This window comes from Microcebus murinus, chromosome 10 (genome assembly GCF_040939455.1).
Source record: "Microcebus murinus isolate Inina chromosome 10, M.murinus_Inina_mat1.0, whole genome shotgun sequence".
In the NCBI taxonomy this organism is placed as follows: Eukaryota; Metazoa; Chordata; class Mammalia; order Primates; family Cheirogaleidae; genus Microcebus; species Microcebus murinus.
This window is the reverse complement of record NC_134113.1, coordinates 101,783,702-101,805,510: the sequence shown is the minus strand read 5'-3', so window position 1 is coordinate 101,805,510 and position 21,809 is coordinate 101,783,702.

The following is a 21,809-nucleotide window of genomic DNA, read 5'->3' as shown; positions in this document are numbered from 1 at the left end:
CTGTGAAAGAAATCTCTGGTGATCATGCATTGTAACTGGAAGATATCTGAAAAACGACTTAGCCCACGCTCCCACAGCTCGCAGGGGCGGAATGTCTCTCTTATGGCCTCTTCTTCTGGCCGTCCGGCCCAGGCCCCTACCTGGGGGCATCTAGCTCATATTGGTTAATGAAGAGGAAGCTTCCAGATCCTTCACATTTTCTCTGTCACCTTAGAAGGGCCAGTATATATTTTGAAACAATTTTTTTATGTTTAAGTTTTGCCTCGGGTTTGGTTCTCTGCAAATGTCCCTTGGAATTGGGCACAGCCTCTGACCTGCCCTGAACCCCCACCCATACAATTACCACCACCCCAAGTCCCACGGTCACCACTTTGGCCCCGACCTCTTCCCTCTGTCCTCTGATTTTCATAGGCCACTACAGCAGAGCTCCAGGGCTGTTCTTCCCCCTACTAGAGATTATAATGTACTGCTTTTAGGACTGACACTCTCAGATTTGGGACTTAAACAAGCCAAAGTAAGGGAGAACTAGACAACCCTCTTTGTGTCATTGCACACAGCTCCCTGCAGGCTTTCCATGCTGCAAAATGGAAGAAACCATTTCTTGGCAAGGAGCCAGGGAGACAGAGACCTTTCCCTCCATGCAGCTTTATGAGGTTGGCAGGACAGTGTATGACCCAGGCCTGGGTAGAGGTGCCAGGCTCCAAGAGCCTTGCTAGGGAGGTGCCCCCTAAAAGATGGGGACACGTCCAGCTGGTTCTTCTCCCCCACAGAATCTCTGCCAGATCCCAGCAGGTATCTGAGACAGACACACTCCGGTGACACTGCTTTCCCTATCCCTACCTGTCTTCCAGCATTTCAAAGATGACACTTGTCCTGCAGCTGATGGGGGCAGCCAACACTTGCACCTCCTGACCTTCAGCTACACCTTTGCCTCTCTCCCTTCTAGAACTCAGACCCTGTTTAGGTGGGGCTGGGTGGAGTCCTTGAGCAGAAGGGCAGACAGCTAAGAAGCGCTTTGCAAAATGCAATTGCTCAGTAGTCAATGAACAGGAGAAGGCGGCCTGGGGCCCCTGTGTTTTAGGAAACTGGTCTGCATAGAGAGGGCAGGAGGAACTTGGATGCAGCTATGAATGAGGAGAGAGGGAAGTTTCCTGGGGGATTTAAATGATACTGAAAGCCGGATATGGAATAGAAGAAAAAAATAGCAACTTTGGTCTCAGAGTGTCTTTACTCTCCCCAGTGCAGATTTCATTGACCTAAATCAGGTCTCTGCTCCTATTTACTGGGACCTATTTTAAGAGAGTCTTTTATAAATATACAAAGGCGGAAATACCCGGGTGAGGGCTGGCAGGAGGATGTGGTTCCATCCAGGACAGGATCTGACTCAGATCACACTTCCTCCTGGATCCCAGCTGTCAGGGTTGCCTGCAGAGGTGCTGTTTGGAGGGAGGTGCCGAGAGCAGAGCTGGGTGGTTCCAAGTGTGGCCTAGAGAAGCCCTGCCATCCTCGATGTGTGTCCCTGCCCAGTGCCCTGGGTGGCTGAGTAGAGAAGTGTGCTGGGGGTGTGAGCAGGAAGTGGGGGCCAGGACACCTGCTCCACACACTGCTGTTTCATCCCTGGCTGCATCTCGCTGTCTTCCCCAGATCCTCATTCATATACCTTTGCTCCCTTCCAGGGGCCTCGTGAGTTCAGTCCATGTTTATTGAAAGGAAAATCCATGGGTCTTAGAGCCTGGAGAAGCAGTCTAGACCCTTCCGTTTATTTTTCAGGCAAGATGAGTGATGGGCCCAGGCCGCCTAAGCTGGTTAGCTGCATGTCATCTCCAGAGCAGCCAGCTCCAAGCAGGTGTTGGCAGGAATGGGCACCCAGAGAGACGGCACTGGTGCCACCATGTGGGGCTAACATGTGGCCACAAAGGGCAGCAAGAGGGCGCCAGATAATTTTGCACACGATAAGCCTTTGAAGAACTGGGAATTCTACACTCATTTGCCCAGAAGCTGAGCCGGTTGCTGGCTGGCTTTGTAAGCTATGGAAATAAGAAGGCTATTGTGTCATTCTTGAGGGGTGGCTTGGTCTTCCTTGCAGGTGAGAAGACACTGTGGGTAGGGTTAGCTACTCCCCTTCTCAGGTTTCTTCCTGCTGTGACCTGACACTCTGTGGGGCTGGGCTGGTGGGGAGAGTGGGGCTGGGCTGAGGGAGAAACAGGCCCTTCAAGTGCCAGTCAGACTCTTTTGTGAGCTGTTTACTTCGCCTCATGCCCAAGGGTGCAATGTGAGTCATTTAATCTAATTGGTTTAATAAGTAAACGATCTGGGTACAAAGTGGAGGGGGTGAGTAGGAGAGGGAGGGGTGGAGCTCTCACAAACCCCACAGAGCCAGCTCTCTAGGGATGGTGATGATTAAACTGGGGGTGGAGATGCTTTAGGAAGGAGGGAGAACAGAGCGACCCAGATGCTGAGATGGAAAGAGAAGTAGAAGCCACAGATGGGGCAGCTGAAGGTTCTCAGTGTCCATCTTAAAAGAAGAATTATTCCTTCATCAAAGGATTCAATTCACTGGTTTTTGTACATTTAGTGTATGATATTGTGCAACCATCACTAATATCTAATTCCAGAATGGTTCCATCATCCCCGAAAGAAACCCTGCACCCACTGGCAGTCCCCGTTCCCCCTCCTCCAGCTCCGGCAGCCGTGGTCTCCTCTCCGTGTCTATGGATTTGCTTGCATAAGCATTGTGTGTAAATGAATCACACAACATGCAGCCTTTTTTGTCTGGCTTCTTTTATGTAGTGTAATGTTTTTTCAGATTCATCCATGTTGTAGCATATGCCAGTAGTTAATTTTTTAATTGCTGAGTGATATTCCATTGTATGGATATACCATGTTTTGTTCATCCATTCATCATTGATGGACATTTGGGTTATTTCCACTTTTTGGCTATTCGGAATAATGCTCCCATGATGTTTTCATTTCTCTTAGGTGTAAATCTAGGAATGGAACTTCTAGGTCATATGGTAACTCTGTTTAACTTTTGAAGAACTGCTAAATTTTTCCAAATTGGCTATTCTATTTGATGTTCCCACCAGCAGTGTATGAGAGTTCCAATTTTTCCACATCTTTGCCAATCCTTATTCTTATCTGCTTTTGTGATGATAGCTGTCCTAGTAGGTATGAAATTGTTCTGTACTTGTAAAACTAATTTCTTCTTCTCTTGCCAATCACCTATCCCAGGTGGGAAAGAAACCTGCACTGGGTCACAGGGGTGAATTGTGGGGCACAAACAGCAAAATTTTAAAACTGTTGAAAGGACGTTCATGGTGTTATTATTGAGGGGAAGAAGCAGGTTGCAGGAGAACGTGTATAGTACAAGCCCATATGTATTTTTAAAATGTATATTCCCATCAGATTGGCAAACATTTTCAAGATTAATGGGTGGTACTGATGAGGATGCCTGGAAACAGACCTTTAAACAATGTCAGTGCCAATGTGAATTGTTTACAAACCTTTTTGGAAAATAATATGTCAATATATACTAAAATTTTAAAAATATAGCCTTTGATCTAGCAATTAATCTCCCTTTGGAACTTGATCTATAGAAATCATAACAACTGTACATGTTTTTGGAACACTGTTTGGAAACAGTTGAATGTCCATCAATTAGGAAATAGTTTGCTGAATTGCGATGTAGCCATACCATGATATATTTATTATTGCAGCTATTTTTAAAAAATGAATTATTATATCTTTTGATTTGGAGAAATGTCCATGATGTGAGAAAAACAAGTACCAGAGTAATATATATGTAATATGAACCTATTTTTTTTTAAACAAAAGACTAATAAATTCTGTTAGTAAGTGAGCAAGGAGGAAAGTATAGAAGGTTGCTTAACTGTTAATATTAGTTATGGGGAGAGATATAAGGAGAGGAAACACTTTTTAAAAAAATTTATATCCATTGTTCACTGGTGTGGTGAATGCTAGGAGTTTTTAGGAAACAAAAGGGCCCATGTGTAGGGAGAGTTTGGAGCTGAAGTAGAGTAGTGGATAAGAACACACACTCTGGAACCAAAGCCCTTGGGTTCAATTCCTGGATCCACAGCTTACCAGCTGTGTAGCTTTAGGCAAGTTCCTTAACCTCTCTGAAGTTCAGTTTCCTCATATATAAAATAGAGATAATAATAGTACCTAACTCAAAGGGTTTTTATGAGAATTTAATGAGAGAATATTTGTAAAATGTTTAGCATACTGCCTGGCTTACTGGAAATGCTAAATGTATTAACTCTTACTATTTTTATCATCTGCAGTATTTTTGAGCACTTGCCATATGCACTGTCTCATTGATTATCGTCATAACTCCCTACGGTAAACACTGCTACTATCACTAGTTTACAGAGAACAAAACCAAGGCTTAGAGATTAAGCTAGAGACCATAGCATCTAACTCGAGAGTTCTTCCTGTAACCACTGTGTGAAACTAGGTGGATACTATTAACAGTGTCATCATTTATTGAACAGGTGCCTACTATGTGCTAGGTATAATTTAAAAAGTAGACAAAATTCTTTCATGGAACATACATTCAAGTGTACATATGTACGGGAGTGTAGACAGGAAAGAGTAGGGAGAAGGTAGATTTCACACACACACACAACACACTGTGTCAAGTGACAACGAGTGCTGTTGAGAGCGATGGGCTATGGGTAGAGTGCTGTTCTAGATGAGATGATCAGGAAAGTCCTCTGGAATTTGATATTTGCGCAGAGACCTGAGTAAAGAGAGCAAGTGAGCCGTGTAACTATCTAAAGGAATGTGTTCCATGTAGGGTGTGCAAAAGCCCTAAGGCACAGCATGCCTGGCGTGTTGGAAGAACAGCAGGGAAGTCAGCGTAGCCGGAGTGGCATGGTGATAAGCGGGCAGGAGATGAGATCAGAGGATAGGCAGGATTTAATCTGTACGGCCCCACTAGTTGAGTGACCATATAATTTATTGTCTAAATTAGAATATTTTGAGAGTGAAAGTGGGTGCTATTCATAGCTCTGCCAGGACAACAGTGTCACTTGGGTCTATCCACAGCACATCTTACCCCTGGACCATCAGAAGGACTTTGGATGGCATCCTGAGTGAGTTTAAGGCATTGGAGGGTCTGAGCAGGGGTTGACGTGGCTGACTTGCATTTTAGTGGGGTCACTCCGGCGTGCGAGGGTGGGAGTAGAGAGTCCAGATGCAAGTGGTGTGTAGGACTGGAGTGGTGGAGGTGGAGGAGGGAGGAGTCAGATTTGGGGTAGGTTTTGCAAGCTTCAGTGTTGTGACTTGCTGAGGGATTGGATGTGGGGAGAGGAAGCCAGTGGCGGCAGACTTCTGACCTGGGAATTGGAAGGCCGGAGTTGCTGTTCACAGGATGGAGAGGGGCAGGCTTGGGAGGAAGAATGAAGAGTTTGGTTTCAGATAAGAGCTTGATTAAATTTGAGATGCCTCTGGTACCCAAGTGGGGAAAAGATAAAGTAGAAGTACAAGTGGGGAGTTCAGGGGCAGTCCGGGCTAAGCCTGGACAGGCATCGGCAAACGGTGTTTTTTGGAAGGACCAGTTGAGACCAACGAGGCCGTGAGCGTAGACAGGAAAGAGAGTAGTCCAGGGACTGAGTCCCGGGGTAAGCAATCCACTGTGTAAAGGTAGGAAAGATGAGGAGGATTCAGCGTAAGGACTGAAGAGTGGCCCTAGAGGGAAGGAGAGGGGCTCCAGGGGTTAATTTCCGCGTGCCACACTTAGGGAGAGGGTAGTATTCATATGTGGGTTTTATTTTAGGAAAAAAGCTCCTGGGACCCAAGACAAGTGACTGGGTGGGACTTAGTGGTTGCCTTGTATAATCTAGGTCTCCTGGGGCCGCGATTCACCTCCGTTCCCAGACCCCGCAACTCTACCTGCCGGAGAGCGACGGTCCAGGGCCTGCTTCGCTGGGGCGGCCCTGACCGCCAGGGTCCTCCTCTCGGAATTATAGGAGCCGTTACTCAGCGCTCAGTTGTGCGCCGTGTCCTGTTAGCAAGCCTGCCCCTCGAGTGTGCCACGAGACCGCGCAGAAGGGGTGGTCCCGGGCGTGGCACCTGGCAGTGACGGCAGCGCTACCGGCCACGCCACCGCGGGGCCAGTCTGCGCGACGGGGCCAGTCTGCGCGCCTCCGCGGGGCCTATCTGCGCGCCTCGGCGGGGCCAGTCTGCGCGACGGGGCCAGTCTGCGCGCCTCGGCGGGGCCAGTCTGCGCGACGGGGCCAGTCTGCGCGCCTCGGCGGGGCCAGTCTGCGCGACGAGGCCAATCTGCGCGACGGGGCCAATCTGCGCGGCGGGGCCAATCTGCGCGGCGGGGCCAATCTGCGCGGCGGGGCCAATCTGCGCGACGGGGCCAATCTGCGGGACGAGGCCAATCTGCGCGACGAGGCCAATCTGCGCGACGAGGCCAATCTGCACGCCTCGGCGGGGCCAGTCTGCGCGACGGGGCCAGTCTGCACGACGAGGCCAATCTGCGCGACGGGGCCAATCTGCGCGACGAGGCCAATCTGCGCGACGAGGCCAATCTGCGCGACGAGGCCAATCTGCGCGACGAGGCCAATCTGCGCGACGAGGCCAATCTGCGCGACGAGGCCAATCTGCACGCCTCGGCGGGGCCAGTCTGCGCGACGGGGCCAGTCTGCACGACGAGGCCAATCTGCGCGACGGGGCCAATCTGCGCGACGAGGCCAATCTGCGCGACGAGGCCAATCTGCGCGACGAGGCCAATCTGCGCGACGGGGCCAATCTGCACGCCTCCGCGGGGCCAGTCTGCGCGACGGGGCCAATCTGCGCGACGAGGCCAATCTGCGCGACGAGGCCAATCTGCGCGACGGGGCCAATGTGCACGCCTCCGCGGGGCCAGTCTGCGCGACGGGGCCAATCTGCGGGACGAGGCCAATCTGCGCGACGAGGCCAATCTGCGCGACGAGGCCAATCTGCACGCCTCGGCGGGGCCAGTCTGCGCGACGGGGCCAATCTGCGCGACGAGGCCAATCTGCGCGACGGGGCCAATCTGCACGCCTCGGCGGGGCCAGTCTGCGCGACGGGGCCAATCTGCGCGACGGGGCCAATCTGCACGCCTCGGCGGGGCCAGTCTGCGCGACGGGGCCAATCTGCGCGACGGGGCCAATCTGCACGCCTCGGCGGGGCCAGTCTGCGCGACGGGGCCAATCTGCGCGACGGGGCCAATCTGCACGCCTCGGCGGGGCCAGTCTGCGCGACGGGGCCAATCTGCGCGACGGGGCCAATCTGCGCGACGAGGCCAATCTGCGCGACGGGGCCAATCTGCGCGACGGGGCCAATCTGCACGCCTCGGCGGGGCCAGTCTGCGCGACGGGGCCAATCTGCACGCCTCGGCTGGGCCAGTCTGCGCGCCTCGGCGGGGCCAATCTGCGCGGCGGGGCCAATCTGCGCGGCGGGGCCAATCTGCGCGGCGGGGCCAGTCTGCGCGACGGGGCCAATCTGCGCGCCTCGGCGGGGCCAGTCTGCGCGACGGGGCCAATCTGCGCGCCTCGGCGGGGCCAATCTGCGCGACGGGGCCAATCTGCGCGGCGGGGCCAGTCTGCGCGGCGGGGCCAGTCTGCGCGCCTCGGCGGGGCCAGTCTGCGCGGCGGGGCCAGTCTGCGCGACGAGGCCAGTCTGCGCGCCTCAGCGGGGCCAGTCTGCGCGGCGGGGCCAGTCTGCGCTGCGGGGCCAGTCTGCGCGCCTCGGCGGGGCCAGTCTGCGCTGCGGGGCCAGTCTGCGCTGCGGGGCCAGTCTGCGCTGCGGGGCCAGTCTGCGCTGCGGGGCCAGTCTGCGCGGCGGGGCCAATCTGCGCTGCGGGGCCAGTCTGCGCTGCGGGGCCAGTCTGCGCGGCGGGGCCAGTCTGCGCGGCGGGGCCAGTCTGCGCGACGGGGCCAGTCTGCGCGGCGGGGCCAGTCTGCGCGGCGGGGCCAGTCTGCGCGACGAGGCCAGTCTGCGCGCCTCAGCGGGGCCAGTCTGCGCGGCGGGGCCAGTCTGCGCTGCGGGGCCAGTCTGCGCGCCTCGGCGGGGCCAGTCTGCGTGGCGGGGCCAGTCTGCGCTGCGGGGCCAGTCTGCGCTGCGGGGCCAGTCTGCGTGGCGGGGCCAGTCTGCGTGGCGGGGCCAGTCTGCGCTGCGGGGCCAGTCTGCGCTGCGGGGCCAGTCTGCGCTGCGGGGCCAGTCTGCGCGCCTCAGCGGGGCCAGTCTGCGCGACGGGGCCGGTCTGCGCGGCGGGGCCGGTCTGCGCGCCACAGCGAGCGGCTCCGTGGCACTGGCTGCGCAGGGTTGCGGTGAGGATTGACTGGGCAGGGTGGGAAGGCTGTGGACTTTAAAGCCAAACAGAACTAGTTTGAATCCCGGAGCAAATCATGTTAACTCTTTAAACCTCAGTTTGATCATGAGAAGAATAATACATGACAGGGTTGTTGTGCACTGGAAATTAATGAATGTAAAACGCCTGGAAAAGAGCAATCAGGCCGGGCGCGGTGGCTCACACCTGTCATCCTAGCACTCTGGGAGGCTGAGGCAGGCGGATTGTTTAAGCTCAGGAGTTCCAGACCAGCCTGAGCAAGAGTAAGACCCTGTCTCTACTAAAAAAAATTGAAAGAAATTATCTGGATAACTTAAAATATATAGAAAAAATTAGCCGGGTATGGTGGCGCATGCCTGTAGTTTCAGCTACTCTGGAGGCTGAGGCAGGAGGATCGCTTGAGCCCAGGAGTTGGAGGTTGCTGTGAGCGAGGCTGACGCCATGGCACTCTAGCCCGGGCAACAGAGTGAAACTCTGCCTCAAAAAAGAAAAATAAAAAAAGGGTAAACAATCACAAATACTAAAGGAGCTTCCTGTCTGCTGTCTGCATCAAACAGATGTTAGTTCGGTTCATTCATGTACTTAACTCATCTTTCCAACTGAATGATGGGGATTGGGGAGATGAAACAACTGAGGCTTTGGGACATTAAGAAACTTGCCAAAGGTCACACAGCTAGAAAGTGGCAGGGCAGGGATTTAATTCCGGACCTTTCTGTCTCTGAAACTGGTTCTTAAGACCATACTTGGTCATCCACCCGAGCCAAGCAAAGCAGCTATACGTATGATCATACAATAGTCCCCTGTTTCAGCAGGGAATTAGTTACGGGATGCCCCACACACAGATTAAAAAATCCATGAATGCTCAGGTCCCTTATGTGAAATGGAGTAGTCTTTGCATATAATCCACACACATCCTCCTGTGTAGTTCAAGTCATCTCTAAATGACTTGTAATAATATAATACGAGTGCTATGCAAATAGTTACTATGTTATACATTTTTTGTTTGTATTGTTTTTATTTGTTGTATTGTTACTTTGGATTTTTTCTCCCTTCAGTCAGTGGTTGACTGGACCCACAGGTGTGGAGCCCGTGGGTGTGGAGGCCGACTGTGCACATGCCAGATGCTCAGTAAGTCCAGCTGTGGACTGTGCTGCCCTCTTTAAGATCTCTCCTTTTAAGCTTCCTTCTCACTACGAGCCATTTCATGCAACAAGCAGAACTCTAATAAACTGTCCAAGAAACCAATTCAAAATAAATACCAGACTGTGCAGTCTGTGAGAAGCCGATATCTGTTTTTGTACAGTGGCGACCTCTAGGGAAACCTAGCTCAGTGTGTCAGCCTGACTCAAGGGAGTATTTGCGTCTTACTCTACAAATTGCCTACAACAGGCTCTTTGAAGGATGGAAAACATATTCCCCCAAGACCTGGGAAGGCTAAACAGGTAATAGCTTCCCAAGGGTTTTACGTATTACTAGGATACCGACAGCTATCACAGGTCATTAAATATCAAAGTTTATGCTCAATTCTAGACCATGACCTTGGATTGAAAAAATAAAAAGCTTATGTTCAAGAAGAGTCCACTCCCCCCAAAAAAATCCAAGTTCTCTGAGCCTCATTTGTTTTCACAAATACCCCAACTAGGAGAAAGCTCCAAAAGCCATTTAAGTATCATGCAGGTAAAGTGAGAGCTGCACACATCAGGGGCAATAAGTCTCCCTCTTGCTTTTCGTCCTGGAGCTTTCTTGTGGCACCGGCTGCTTCTCTCGAGCACTCTTACTTTCTCCCTCTTTTGTGGTAAGGATCAGAGTTGTCTGCCCCCTTCCCAAGCAGTTTTTATCAGTTCATCTTCTTAGATAGCCTTGATTTCTTCTTTGGTTCTTTTGAGTTCTTAAGAACTGAGATTCTTTAAGCCAAATCAGGCACACAAATTTAAGTTGAACGACTGCTGTTTCTTAGCCCAGTCTCGTTAGCGAGCAGGAAAGAGCTGGGCTCCTCACTCAGCAGTGCTCTCAGTAACCTTAGGCATGTTTGCAGTAAAAGTATTCTCTGATTTTCTAGTTAGTCACTTTCATATTCTCAATTTCCCACTCCCTCTTTATGTCCTCTATGTCCTCTATTTCAAAATATATTCAAGCTAGCATTGGTTCTATGTCCTAGCTTCGTGTATGGTTTGGGCCAGCTGTCACTCCCCTCCCAGCATGGAGTGAGACTGGATTGGCTGCTGGCTCGGGAAAGGAGTGGTGGAAGACATCGAGAGGGGGCGCGGGCGCGGGCAGGGGCAGGACATGAGATAGAGGGTCTTGGGATGAACATTTATCCTCTTGAGCTATTAATGTGTCTTTAACCAACATTCCTGTTGACCCAGCTATAAATGAGTTAGATATAGTTGTGTAGATCAGTCCTACCTGGTCACTTGACCAGCAAATTTAGCAAATTTATGAGGCCAAGGACAAAAGAGATCTTTGAAACTGATAATTTCATGTAAAACAATGTGACAGTGTGGCTTGGATTTCCAGGAAAGGTAAACCATTTCAGATATTCTCTCACCATGGTCCACCACTTATCCTGATTTTCTTTGAGTTCAGAAAATATCCTCACTAACATATCAAATAACCAGTTGACTTAGTAACAGCCTCATTTTTCTATTATTATTACACTTTCCCCTAGAGACATAGAGCTGGTGCTTTGGCCATATGGGATATAAAAGCAATACCCGCTTGTTTAATCAGCTGTCCTAAGAGTCAGTGTTCTTTGCAATGTGACGGTAAGAGTAGAACAGCAGAGATTGTCTTATGGAAGGAACTGTGACCACTAGAGCAAGTGTCTCAACAACTACACTGCAGTCCAGTGAACAGGCTCTCATTTGTCAAGGTGGAAAACAAATGTAAATAATACTGACTGAGTTGACCACTGGTACCCTACCTTCTTTCCTACTGAGTCTAAATTCCTCTCTTCTTAAGTATACTTGTATTTGTTCATATATTTTAAGAAGTGGTCATTAATCCAGAGAAAAGGTTGTTTTTTTTCCCTTTAGCATAGAATGTTAAGAGACAGCATGGCAAAGCAGTGTTTTGCAGATACTGCATTTTTTCCAAATTGAAGGTTTGTGGCAATCCTGTGTTGAGCAAGTCTATCAGTGCCATTTTTCCAATAGTGCATGTTCACTTTGTGTCTCCATGTCACATCTTGGTAATTCACACAATATTTCAAACTTTTTCATCATCATCATCATTATTATTATTATTTTAGAAATGGGATCTTGCTATGTTGCCCAGGCTGGTCTCAAACTCCTGGCTTCAAACGATCCTCCCGCCTTGGCCTTACAAATTGCTAGGATTACAGGTGTGAGCCATCCCATCCAGCCCATGTTTCTCACTTTAAATCAAAAGCTAGAAATGTTAAGCTTAGTGAGGAGGGCATATCAAAAGCTGAAATAGGCTGAAAGCTAGGCCTCTTGCACCAAAGTTAGCCAAGTTGTGAATGCAAAGGAAAAGTTTAAGGCTGAGGCTAGAGGGGGAGGGTCAAAGGTGAGTGTGACATAGCCTGTGCATCTGAAGAGCTCCAAAGCCTCCTTTACATGATAAAAAATTCTAGATGTAGAACTGGGCCGGACCCAAACTAGTGGGCTCTCAAATTCTTAGACCAGCTTGTTCTCCAGGATGCCTCTTTACACTGGACTCTGTTTCCACAACGAGGGCTGGGTACGGTCTTAGGATTCCAAACCACAAAATGTGGAAGGCCAAGGAGGGAGGATTGCTTGGAGCCAGGAGTTGGGGACCAGCCTAGCCAACATAGCAAGACCCCATTTCTAAAACAAAAAACAAAATTAGCCAGGTACACATGTGTAGTCCCAGCCACTTAGGAGGCTGAGGCAGGAGGATCACTTGAGCCCAGAAGTTTGAGACTGCAGTGAGGTGTGATCGTGCCACTGCTCTTTAGCCTAGGCAACAGAGTGAAATCCTGCCTCAAAAAAAAAAGGTAAAATGGTTATGTATATTTTACCATACACAGAGAGAGAGAGAGCATGCGATCTAAAAATTAAATTTAAAAAAGAGAAAGAAAAAGATCCTAAAGAAAGCACTCATGTAGAGGCATCTTTGGGTTGTGACTTTGACATCTGTGCCATAGTGCATGGTCACAGGGTGCCGAGACAGCCTTCAGCTGGTGGTTAGCTTCTCGGAAGTTAGCCAGCCAGGGCCAGTATCTGCCGCCCGTTCAGTGCCTAGCCCTGAGCTGTGAGCAGCAGATGCACAGTCTGTTCCCTGATGATAGACAAGCCAGGCCTCTGCTCACCCTCTCCTTGTCATTCTTCCATCAGTTCTTTCACTCCACATGCGTCAAATAACTGATGTATACAGTGGGAATATAAAATCAGACCCAAGAAATTTAACCCCGCTCTGAAGCTCGGATATGTTGAAACTGCTAATTTCAACTCATTTATGCGGTGGGAATATAGTGACAAACAAGACCTAGTTTCTGCCCACATGGTGCTAATTTTCAGTCCCTCCCTCCATTGGGCTCAGTCGGGTCTCCCCAGCACTCTGCCTGTGGCTGTCTCCGCTCCAGCAGCGCCGATACCTGCGGTGCGGTGCTGCGCCGAGCCGGGCCTGGAATCACAGGCCTCGGCTGCAGCCTGGTCCTCAGCATCCCCTGTGACAGCAGACTGGTCACCTTATCTGCAGGCCTCTGTGCCCCGTCAGCAAAGTGGAAATGACTCATGGCATCGGGATAAAAACGAGACTGAGAATATGAAAGGGCTCTGATGCAAAATTATGAGATGATTGATTGTGGGGTGGCTGACTCTGGGATGTTCTGTGGGGAGGAGCAGAGCAGATCCCCACGTTCCTCTCTGGGAGAGCAGTTACTGTCACGCAGGCCTTCCCTGTCCCAGTCATCACCTTCCTTCCCCGGAGCAGGTTACAGCAACCTCAGCGTGGCTTGGGCAAGCCACCTTCGTCAGCCCATGAGGCCTAGCAGCTGGCAGCTCTCCAGATCAGATAATGCACCTTCTTTGTTTTCAAGTGTGGTGCAGGAAAGAGAGGAGCTCAACAAGATGCTTGAAAGAGCGTGTTGTTCCAAAAGGAGACATCAGCGAGAGGGCTGGCAGGCTGTGGTTCCCGGCTGCGGGCCTCAAGCCTAGGCCCTGTGTGGCCCTAGAAAACTTTTTTGGCCTCAGGGACCCTGCCTCTCCCTGCTTCCCTTAGATTTCTTTGCTTTTTCATTTTTCATTCAACAAACAAAAGGCACTGTATAAGATACTTGTTAAGAGATAAAAAAGTGCCAGGCGCGGTGGCTCACGCCTGTAATCCTAGCACTCTGGGAGGCCGAGGCAGGCGGATTGCTCGAGGTCAGGAGTTCGAGACCAGCCTGAGCAAGAGCGAGACCCCATCTCTACTATAAATAGAAAGAAATTAATTGGCCACCTAATATATAGAAAAAAATTAGCCAGGCATGGTGGCACATGCCTGTAGTCCCAGCTACTCGGGAGGCTGAGGCAGGAGGATTGCTTGAGCCCAGGAGTTTGAGGTTGCTGTGAGCTAGGCTGACGCCACGGCACTCACTATAGCCTGGGCAACAAAGCGAGACTCTGTCTCAAAAAAAAAAAAAAAAAAAAAAGATGAAAAAAGCAGGAGTTAAATCTCAGCTTTATTTTCTAGAGGTTCTGAGATCTTGGGTAGATATGTAACCCTCTTACCATTCAGGGCTTCAGTTTTCTCATCTGTAAAATGGGAATAATATTAATACCTACCTAAAGGATTGTTATGAAGAGGAAATGAGACAATGTAAGCCAAGCGCTTACACTGGCCTGGGCAAATGCACACTTGTTAGCTGTTGTGTTCATCCTCTTTTACCCTTTGCGCTCGCTTGCTTTTCTCGATTCCTTTATTCTACTCGGGATTTAATTTTTTAAATACCCCAGATTTTACAAAGCACATCAGTAGAATAAAAAACTGGAGTTTCTTTTCATACAAACGTATTTATTTGGATTTTTTTATATTTCAAATTATTGATACATTCAAAGAGTAATTTTAATCTCTATAATTTTTCATGGTGTGATATTTTTTGAAACATTCACCCACATGAAGACCTGGTTTACATTCACATGTTTCGCAAATATAAATCGTCTCTCTTCTTCCTCCTTTGCTTTTTCTGTTAGAACAAACAACACAATCTTTGTGTTTTTTGTGAGGGTGAGGTGTGATTATATGGAGCTTTCCATCTAAACGTTGCTCTAAGGTAGTGGATAATAATCTACCCCTGGAAGTTAGTGGACCATCTCTGCATTTACATTTTACTTGTCCTTTCATGCTAATGAAAACAAGAGAAGATACTGGAAAAATAGACAAAAATCCCTCTTCCCCCCACGGTGAAACTACGTGTCGAGTGTGGCTCCACATACAAGCTGCTACCGATGCCAACCGTGTCGGGTCACACGCGACATCCGAGTGCAAAGGGTTAAATGCACAGGGCATTAACCAGTTAGTGGGTCAAGCAGGTTAATGTATGAAGGAGGGTTTTGTAAATAATGATGTTTCCCTTCAGATTCCTTTTGGCATTTACTGCAGTCATCCCCAAGTCTAGCTCTTCATGATTAAGATAGTTATTATCAAGCACTTCTCACTTCTCCCCTCCTGTCCTTAGCTGGGAGGCAATGCTGTTTCTCCTTTTCAAAGCCATCTTCCCACTCTGTTCTTTTCCCTCCCAATCTTTTCCTAACCTCCTGTTTTTTCATTCTGGTTTCTGCCCTTCTTTCTCTAGTGCCTTCTGTTCCGTAGGCCTTCCAACTGGAACCGAGTCACTTCTGCCTCGCCCGGAAAGAGAGTTCCTCCTCCCTCCTGCCACCCAGAAAGAAATGGAGGAGCAAGAGCAGGCTTTTGGCTCCCTAACAGGCTGCTGACCCACTATGGCTCCAAACCCTTCAGGCTTAGGCCGGGCGCGGTGGCTCACGCCTGTAATCCCAACACTCTGGGAGGCCGAGGCGGGCGGGTTGCTAGAGGTCAGGAATTCGAAACCAGCCTGAGCAAGAGCGAGACCCCGTCTCTACTATAAATAGAAATAAATTAATTGGCCAACTAATATATACATATAAAATTAGCCGGGCATGGTGGCGCATGCCTGTAGTCCCAGCTACTCGGGAGGCTGAGGCAGGAGGATTGCTTGAGCCCAGGAGTCTGAGGTTGCTGTGAGCTAGGCTGACGCCACGGCACTCACTAGCCTGGGCAACAAAGCGAGACTCTGTCTCAAAAAAAAAAACAACCCTTCAGGCTCCATGGCAACCTCACACCTTGAGGTCACTTCCAGTGATATTTTTGCTGAAACTACTCCATTGCCATCTTCAAGAATCAGGGTTTTCCTGTGTCTGTGTTGCTTCTCCTGAATTCTTCAGGATGCTGAGGACCAGTTCCCTAACCTAGAAAATGTTTGCAGAACATTTTGCCTGAGGTTCTTGCAAGTCTGGAAAATGGAAAACCATTGAGCAGCGTCACACCGCTGGCACCCCGGTAGCCGGCTGTCTGGTGTGCGTCTGCTTGTTTGCACAGCAGACAGCCGGCTCATGTGTGCCCTGCACGTGGGCGCGAGCACGGTGCCAGTGCTCACACAGAAGTCCGTAGACACATGGGTCCTTGCATTTACCGTGGACACCCACCCTCACTGCACCTAGAATGGATGGAGCTGCATGTCGAAGGCTGTGCCTATCGGCAGTGAGCAGACTACTAAGTACTACAGTGTTCAAAAGGTGCACAGTAAATGCCTGGGGATTGGTTAGTTCATTGATTGGTTTACTCATTCCTCCCCAGCCTGCTGATTGTTACTTCTGACCACCACTAAGACTGTGGAAGGTAAAGGATTGTCCTACATCTTCCTTCCACGTGCAGAAGCTGGTCTTGTTCCAGTCCAGAAAGAAAATAGGAACAGACCTGGGAGGTTCAGAAAAGTCAGTCCTGATCTGAGGGATCCTGAAAACATCCAAGTGGTCCTTGTCTAGGTCCACCAGCTTAAAGCACCTCTTCAGTGGGCTCAGGCCATCCTAGAAGTCCTGGACCCTGCTACTTCTAGACGCCCCTGAAACCATCCGTGTCATCCTGGCCTTAACTCCCAGTTCTCCGTGCAAGGACTGTGTTTCTGACTGCAGCTGCCGCAGCATGACTAGCAAATGGACCTTAAATGTTGTGGGCTGTTTGTTTTATTTTTGATAATGATAATGGTGAAAATGATGACATCCTAGAGGTGACCTATGGCCTGGCCAAACCTTCTAGGGCCTCTTGATCAAATCCAAGGCTTGGGGAATGGAAATTTTCTGAACTGGGCTGTATATAGACAGACCTGACATTCCCAGGGCAGCAGCAGCAAAATGGGAACAGCCTTTGCTCTCTGTCTCCTCTCCCCATCTGCCCCCTTGTTTTACACTTTCGTCTGGATGTTGGGGCCCAGCAGGAATGTTGGAGTGCGTGGGACTCACTGACAGCAGGGCTGAAATACTCAGGCACACCGGTGTGGGCTTGGGTGCCCTCCTCTGACCCTCTCTGGGTGGTACCCCACAGGGCAGTCAGTGCAGCCCTCAGCCACGACCTCACAGCCCCTCAGCTGCCAGCTGGGCAGTAGCCGGGTGGCCGTAGGCGATTCAGGTCCCTGGGCCTGCCTCCTGGCAGTGGCAGCCTAAGGGCGTGTGGGAGTCATCAGGGCCATCTGTCTGCCCCTCAGGGAGCAGCCAGGGAGGCCTTAGGGCCCCACCTCTCTGCTGCTGTGCTGCCAGCGACAGGGAGAGGGGAGGGAGCTGAGCGAGCGTCGATAAGCCTGGGCCAGCCCGTGCACAGACACGCAGCTGGGCGGCTTGAAGGGAGAGTTCAGAAACGAGGCAGGGGTGGAGGCCCACACTCAGGTGCTCCAGCTCTTTGGGACTGTGGGACAATATGTGTGGGTCTCCACACTCCCCCTTGCATTTCTTTGGCTTTTATGGAGAGATGTTAGTGGCCGAATTAGAGAGTGAGGAAATGGTCTGGATTTTGTGTGTGTGTGTGTGTGTGAGAGAGAGAGAGAGAGAGAGGTGTGGGTGGGTGTGTAGGAGGCAATGGGAGGGGACAGGAGAGCAGGACAGGCTGGTAACTAAGTGGGCATCTGACACCAGGCGACCACAGTGGTGCCGGCAGAGGCACATTCAATATAGAGTGACGGAGTCAAGTACACAGGCTTTTGTCCTGGATTCAAGTACTGGCTTGGTCACTTTACTGCCTTTGTGAATTTTGGCAAGAATTTTAATCTCTAAGCTACATTTTTCTATATGTTTAATGTATTAATTTTTAAATTCTTTTTAGAGATAAGGTCTCTCTACACTGCCCAGGCTGGAGTGTGGTACCTGTTCACAGGCAGTCACAGCTCACAGCAGCCTTGAACTCCTGGGCTCAAGCGATCCTCCTGCCTCAGCCTCCCGAGTAGCTGGGACTACAGGCATGTGCCACCATGCCCGGCTGGTTTATTATATTAAATAAAATAATATTTGTTTCTTTTAATATAATAGGCATATGTATAAGTAGACATGTGTGTATATATATGCCTTACACATAAATGTTACCTTCTTATATAGTTACACTAATAACAATTTGTATTGCATCAAGTTCCCTGGAGCACTATGCACTAGAAAGGTTCAGCCACACATCCTGTCTTTCCCATTGGAGCTTAGGGTTTTCCTCAGAGACACTTCCCTGGTAACATGTCCCTGATTTCATCCCGGACTGTGCCACCTCAGGTTTCTGGTGGGGTCTAGACCCTGCTGGCTTCTTGCCATAGCAGCTTTGTCCTGTTGAGAACACGTGCCTGACACTACTGTGCTCTCCAAGGACAGAGCCGCAGTCCTGCTTTTTCCTCCCAGGACTCAGCCCTGGTTCCTGGCATGTATGCACCATGCCGTGGATGTTATGGCCTCTCATTCGTTCCCTAGACAACCTCCTGTCCTCTAGTGGGACAAGGGCTCTGTCTATGTTCAGCTCCTGGATTTCATCACCTTTTCTCATTCCAGTTTTAGCCTCTGGTGAGCAGTTCTTTGTGCAGACCCTGGGCTTCTTAGCAAACCATCTCCGGTCACCCTGTACCTGTAGGGCCTTTGCATCTGGTGAAGCATGTGGAACCAGCCCTTCCTGGTCCCCCCACCCCCACCTTCCTAGGACCCTTTCCAATGGAGCCCTGCCCCTGAGGCTGGGGCCACCTCTGCCTCAGGATGTCACCCCACCTGCACTCCACTGTTGCACTTCTCTTTCAGGCCTCCCTCTCAGCTGCAGCCCTCCTGCTGACATTCCTGAATTGTTCCCAGGTTCCCTGCTGATGGAGGGAGCTGGCCTTATGAGGTGGGGAGGTAACTCTTTTGCTCCATTGTTAACCCCCTTCACTTCTGGGTGGATGTGCATCACCTGCTGGGTTGGGCTGCCTACACCCAATTCCATCTGGAGGTGGATAGTCCATTTCCACAGGAATAAGAAATAAGTTGTGGGAATGTGAGGTCAGGTGAACCTAACTCATTTGGGGCTGATGGTATTACTCCTAGTGTAGACCAGCAGATGATTTGAATATATTCTGGGGCCATACATTGGGCTCCATCTCTGGAGTGATGGAGTGGAGTGATGTGTGTGCATGCATATATTACCAGCCTTTTCCACAGTGAAATGAAACTCTCAGCATGGTGCCTTACATATAGAAGTGCTCAGTAAAGATTAGCTGCTGTTAGCATTGCGATATTATAATTACTTAGGAGCAAAATCAACACATCTTGCCATGTGCCTTCTAAAATGCCCTCTTAGGCACTGGTAGAGCTTTGAGTCCTTGCTTACGTGTTAGGCTGGTTTGGGGAGGCTTTTCCTGTAGTGGGCATGGCTCTAGCATGTTGTGTGTCAGCTAGTCAAGGGTCTGTTTTAACAGGCTTTAGAACTTTATACCTATGTGCAAATTTAGTCTGAACTTTCTGCCTGGTAAGTTGAAAGTTCTTTGAAGTGTCTCAGCCCCCAGGAGTGGGGTTAGGAGGCCCAGCCTGCAGTTCCACTACAGAATCTGCACCACCACCCACAGCCTGAGCAGCAAGGGACTTCCTTTCTCTTTGGTACGATTCAGATCACGGACCAGGAGAAATAAACACAAGCTCTAGAGCTGCAACACCATGACTAATAACAAAAATGATAAGCTGCAGTGTGTTAAGTGCTTATTCTGTTCCAGGCACTAAATCCTTTGCATGGATTAACTTATTCGCTGTGTGACCTTGGGCTGATGACTTTATCTTTGTGTTTCTTCATCTCTAAAATGGAGATGACAACACCTAAAAGGGAAGTGAGGGGATGAAATGACGCATGTGCGAGTGTTTGAAAGAACTCACAGAGGGATGTGTGTGTCCCTTATGTATATGTGTGCCATATTTTCACCCATGAGCCAAAACGATGATCTTCATGCGCCTGCAGAGTCTGCACTGCGCAGGGAGTGCAGCAAAGCCGGCTGATGTGGCTCTGATAGCCCAGCACCGAGAAAGCAGAGTGACGCTTTATCTGCCACCCGAGATCGGGTGTCCATCTCCTGGCACAAGTGTGACGCCTGTCACAGGAGAAACAGACTCTGGCAGCTGGTGCTCTGGGAGGGAAGGTCTGGTGGGAGCAGGAGGAGTTTGCTTAGCAGAGGGCGAGTGGCAAATGTCAGTAGTTAAATCAGCACGTTCTTCAGCTCCAAGTTCCCCCAGGAGGGCTGAGCGGAGCCCGGCACCCCCTGGCAGGACAGGGAAGAGGGAGTGTGTGAGGCAAGGCACAGGGCCTGGTGTGGAAGATGCACTTGGTGACCACTTTCGGGGGCCACAGAGCCACTCCCTCGGAACAGAGAGGAGGCACCACCTGTCGTCGTGCCCCTGAGCTACTGCCGGTCCACGTTCTGCTCACGTTGCTCAGTCAGCAGAGAAGAGAGTCAGAGACCTACTGGCTATTTCAAAAGGGATTGGAACTCACAACTCCTGACTCCCAAATCCAAAGCCCCAAGCTCAGACATTTTTAGGAAGAAGGAATGCTTATTTGAGCACTTAGCGTGTCAGGCACCACACTAGGTCTGACACACCTGAGCCAATCCTCCCAGCAGGCCTGTGAGGCAGGCATTCTATCCCCACCACCCGGATGAAGAAACTGAGACCAAAGATGTTCAGTTACCTGCTCAAGCAGTCCAGGCTGTGCCTGCTGGATGCCTGGTTAGATCTTTCTGACCAAAGCCTGAGTTGTCCCACTGCGGCATGAGGCCTGCGAAGGGATTTTCCGACTCCTTTAAGTGACTGAGGCGGATGTTGGCCGTCTCCAGTGTCTAGTACCTCCGAGCCTCCCAGACTCACCTGTGGCCCCGGGCAGGGCCTGCCTTGATTTAACTTCACTGGATCTCCTCCCCCGACACCCGGCCCCTCAGTGAGTGTCTGTGCAGTGTTCCTGCCATAGGGGCAGGAGACTTCAGGGTAGGGCTGAGCTCAATTCTGAATACAGCCAAGACAACTGGAGGTTTGTAGCCACAGCAGAGTGAGGGCTGGATGGAAAATCACCAAGACAAACATCTAGATGGGGGTCTTGCTTGGCCAGCCTAATAGATTCTTGCTGACAGCAAGGATTGGAGGCAGGCGCTTGATGAGATATCAGGGGTAGGGGATTCTCTGAACCAACTTAGCAGGATTCTTGCTGAAGCCTTGAGCTGGGCAGGCCCAGGACAGGGCCCAGGGGTGAGGCCCTATGGAAAAGAGGGCTCAGAGGAGCCTGTCTAAGGTTTGTTCAAAGAGGGAGTCTTTGTCCCTTTCAGCAGGTGCCAGGACAAAGGGAGTAGAAGACCCACAGTGACAGTTCATTGTTGGGTAAGTCGTCACTGCTTTGGTGTGACTTCCCGCAGTCAAAGGGTTTGGCTGGAGCTGAAAACCAGTCTCTGAAAATGCTCCTCTGAGACTCCTATTGATAGGCAAATAACATTTCTTTAAAAGTAAAGTGGGGTTCAGTCATAAGAGCAAGGCAGGGCCTGTGCTCCATCCGCACAGCGGGGACTCACGTGTCACCCAGGCTCCAGAGCCCCCAACCATTAGCCAGCAGCTGCCTGGGGCTGGGAGGGGGTGGGTCTTTCTTTAGATCCCAGGTTTGCGTTGGGATTAGCAGAAGAACAGGCAGCTTTTCCCCAAGCTCATCCAGAAATGGAACGTGTCGGCTGAGAGCATTTCCCCCTTCCTCCCTCATTCCCTGTATTTTCACTCACCTCGCTGGCTCCAGCATCCTGCCTCCCCAGAACACACCGGAGGTTCCTGCCATTGTCGGCCTTGGGTACAGGAGAGACCTTGATGGCAGAGGCATGAGCCTGTAGAAACCCCACTCCCATAGCAGGAGTGGAGGCTGGATGTCTGTGCGGGAACCCAGGGCACAGCTCTGCAGCTGTTCCTCTGCCCCAGAGTAAGAAAATGCTGCTTTGTGGGCAGAGAGGCTCTGT